This window comes from Pristiophorus japonicus, chromosome 1 (genome assembly GCF_044704955.1).
Source record: "Pristiophorus japonicus isolate sPriJap1 chromosome 1, sPriJap1.hap1, whole genome shotgun sequence".
In the NCBI taxonomy this organism is placed as follows: Eukaryota; Metazoa; Chordata; class Chondrichthyes; family Pristiophoridae; genus Pristiophorus; species Pristiophorus japonicus.
In genome coordinates, this window is record NC_091977.1 from 203672331 (window position 1) to 203676483 (window position 4153).

At 43.5% G+C, this 4153-nt stretch overlaps 1 pseudogene; it reads right to left on the minus strand.

The window, feature by feature from the left end:
* Positions 1–2117: 2117 nt before the first annotated feature.
* Positions 2118–2318, minus strand: LOC139278976 (U2 spliceosomal RNA; annotated as a pseudogene).
* Positions 2319–4153: the final 1835 nt, after the last annotated feature.

The window sequence follows — 4153 nt, forward strand, 5'->3', positions numbered from 1 at the left end:
TTGTGTACAGTTTTGGTCTCCTAACTTGAGGAAGGACATTCTTGCGATTGAGGGAGTGCAGCGAAGGTTCACCAGACTGATTCCCGGGATGGCGGGACTGACATATCAAGAAAGACTGGATCAACAGGGCTTGTATTCACTGGAGTTCAGAAGAATGAGAGGGGATCTCATAGAAACGTTTCAAATTCTGACGGGTTTAGACAGGTTAGATGCAGGAAGAATGTTCCCAATGTTGGGGAAGTCCAGAACCAAGGGTCACAGTCTAAGGATAAGGGGTAAGTCATTTAGGACCGAGATGAGGAGAAACTTCTTCACCCAGAGAGTGGTGAACCTGTGGAATTCTCTACCACAGAAAGCTGTTGAGGCCAATTCACTAAATATATTCAAAAAGGAGTTAGATGTAGTCCTTACTACTAGGGGGATCAAGGTGTATGGCGAGAAAGCAGGAATGGGGTACTGAAGTTGCATGTTCAGCCATGAACTCATTGAATGACAGTGCAGGCTCGAAGGGCCGAATGGCCTACTCCTGCACCTATTTTCTATATTTCTATGTTTCTATTTTGACTACGAAGCAGCAATTTCAAAAATGTAAACTTTTCGGTAATTTTGTTTTATTCTTCAGCCTGCACTGTCAGCTACACTGCACTGCAGAAATTTCCCTGCCCTCCTTCTCTAAGCAGGCACACTGGCCATAATTGGCCTCTGTACCCAACCTGGGAGACAACACCGCCACCAGCAGCAGGGAAATAAAGAGCAGCAGCCTAAGGAGTCAGCGCACCGTCCCACCCGACCTGAGAGAGAACATCACCACTGGCAGCGGGGAAATAAAGAGCAGCAACCCAAGGGCTTGAACCTACATGGACATTTCTGTCTCATTTCCAACCGAGGCAGACTTGTTAAAGGGGTTTAGGGGCCGTGGTTATGAGAGAGAGAAAGAGAGGGGCGAGAGAATGAAACGAGACAGAAAGAGAGAGAATGGAAAGAGAGAGAGAGAGAATGAAACGAGACAGAGAGAGATTGAACTCAAAACGCTATGTGGTCAGGCCATGTTTATTTTACAGATCAAGTTTCACTAAAAGATGCCTAAATATCCTTTCACAGCAACAAAGCAGAGAATATGGAATTTTTCAATCAGAGTAATCTTCCCACCTGCATTTAACTTTAGAGCCTCAAGTATATACTGTTTTGGGCATGCGCAGAACGGTCGTTGCTTTTAAGGCGAAAAAATTCAGCACCATTGTTAAAAACAGTGGTATTTTAAGGCTAGGCCAACACTTTAAAACTTTTGGCGAAACTTTGACCTTATTTTTTTGGCGCTATTTCGGCATAAAAAATTGTTCGTTATTCGCAAATAGCGCCAAAAAACGGAGCTATTTTTCAATGTGGAAAGTCTGGCCCTTGATGTGCAATTAAAGAGCCGTGACCTAGTGCTGGAAGGAGGGATTAGACTGGGAAGCTCTTTTTCGATCAACATGGACACGATGGGCCGAATTGCCTCCTTCTGTATCATTACTTTTCTATGTTTCCTAATTTCACCCCTGAAAGGTCTGGCTCTAATTTTTAGACTATGCCACCTAGTCTTAGACTCCCTAACCAGTGGAAATAGTTTCTCTATCTACCCTATCTGTTCCCCTTAATATCTTGAAAACTTCGATCAAATCACCCCTTAACTTTCCAAATTCCAGGAATACAACCTTAATTTGTGTAATCTCACCTCATAATTTAACCCTTGGAGTCCAGATATAATTCTGATAAATCTTTGCTGCACTCCATACAAGGCCAATATATCCTTCCTAAGGTGTGGTGCCCAGAATTGCTCACAGTTTTCCAGATGTGGTCTAACCAGGACTTTGTACAGCTGTAGCATCCTGCACCTGCCTTAAAATTGTCCCATTTTGTTTATATTGCCTCTCCTCATTCTTCCTAACAAAATTAATCACTTCACACTTCTCTATATGAAATTTCATCTGCCCATGAGTCTTCCCATTTCACCAGATTGTCTATATTTTTTTTTAATTTATTCGTTGCCAATCTTGCCAATTCTTTGTCAGATCACAAACGCCAAAGGTCACCTTGCACCCGTCAAGTATCACTCTGCACCAATGCTCTTAGCCAAAAGGCCAAGCACCGTTCCTGGAAGTACTGCAATACCAGGTTCATGCCATGGAGGTGGACGGGTCAAGCCCCCCACCCACCTCCTATTTCCAAAAAGCATAGGAGAACCACCTTCCTGATCCAGGGAGAACCACTTTCTGGTCATGGTTACTCCCCTGTCAGGTTAGTTACGCATGATCTTAACCAAAAGGCCGAGAAGCGACTGTCTATATCCGTTATTATCCTCCTCGCTGTTTGACGAAGGGAGTCACTGCATTTAGTGATGTAGAGCTTTATTGATGATCCTGCCAGGCCCAAAAGTGGGACTGGGCCAGCAGAGCCCATCACTGCGACCAGCCCAAGTACTGGGGAGATGCTGAATGGACGAGGCTACTCGCATTCTGCAGTCCAGACTCACTCGTGGCTGTCACTTTGATCTTCTTGTATTCATGGGCTCAGCTGAGTTCTCGGGTAATCTGCATCCCTGGCAATTACCGTGGCAGCAGAAGACTGCATTCAAACATACAGAACCACTCTAAATAATGAGATACTGTTTCCACTGACAGGAGGGTCGGTAACCAGAGGACAGATTTTGAAGATAATTGGCAAAAGAACCAGTGTTGGGGGAGATGAGGAAAGTTTTACGCAGTGCGTTGTGATTTGGAAAGCACAGCCTGAAAGGGTGGTGGAAGCAGATTCAATAATAACTTTCAAAAGGGGTTTGTATATATTCTTGAAAAGGAAAAAATATTGCAGGGGTATGGCGAAAGAGCAGAGGAGTATGACAAATTGAATGACTTGGGACGTCCTGAGGTTGTCTAATGTGCTATACATGTGCAAATTAATTCTTTCTTTATTGCACTCATCCATCTGCTATTTTGATGAGGTCCATTAACCCAGTAAAAATAAACAGGTTAATGCCTTTCGACAGCTACTATCAACAACAGTCATTTCAAGTGTTTTATACTTTTATGACCTTATCGGACTTTTTGGCAGAAATAGCTGTGATTCCAAAGTGCAGAAGTAACTTTGTTTTCACAATGGTAACAGGAACTGCACTGGCCAACTCACCTAAAGCTTCACTGTAATACAAGTCCCAATCCCGCCAGAACTGATTGCACACCCAATCATACATGAGCGAGTAAAGGACATTTTGAAATCTCTCAGAAAAAGTCATTTTATCAGAAAACTCTGACAGAGTTGCAGGTACATAGGAAGGAGGAGCTGGGATTTGTCCACAGAGCCTCTCCAGTGTAAAACCTGGGGTGAATCTGAGCGTGAGAATGACGGGAATTCCCAGCTTCATCATCATCATTGGCAGTCCCTCGAAATCGAGCAAGACTTGCTTCCACTCTGAAAGTGAGTTCTTAGGTGACTGAATCTATATTAACGATTTGGAGGAAGGGACTGAGTGTAACATAGCCAAGTTTGCTGACGATACAAAGATGGGAGAAAAAGCAATGAGTGAGAACACAAAAAATCTGCAAAAGGACATAGACAGGCTAAGTGAGTGGTCAAAAATTAAACAGATGGAGTATAATGTTGGAAATTATGAGGTCATGCACTTTGGCAGAAAAAATCAAAGAGCAAGTTATTATTTAAATGGAGAAAGATTGCAAAGTGCCGCAGTACAGCGGGACCTGGGGGTACTTGTGCATGAAACACAAAAGGATAGTATGCAGGTACAGCAAGTGATCAGGAAGGCCAATGGTATTGTGGCCTTTATTGCAAAGGGGATGGCGGATAAAAGCAGGGACGTCTTACTACAGCTATATAAGATATTGGTGAGACCACACCTGTAATACTGCATGCAGTTTTGGTTTCCATAGTTACGAAAGGATATACTTGCTTTGGTGGCAGTTCAGAGATGGTTCACTAGGATGATTCCAGGGATGAGGGAGTTGACTTATGAGGAAAGGTTGAGTAGATTGGGTCTCTACTCATTGGAATTCAGAAGAATGAGAGGTGATCTTATCGAGATGCATAAGATTATGAGGGGGCTTGACAGGGTGGATGCAGAGAGGATGTTTCCACTGATGGTGGAGACTCGAACTAGAGG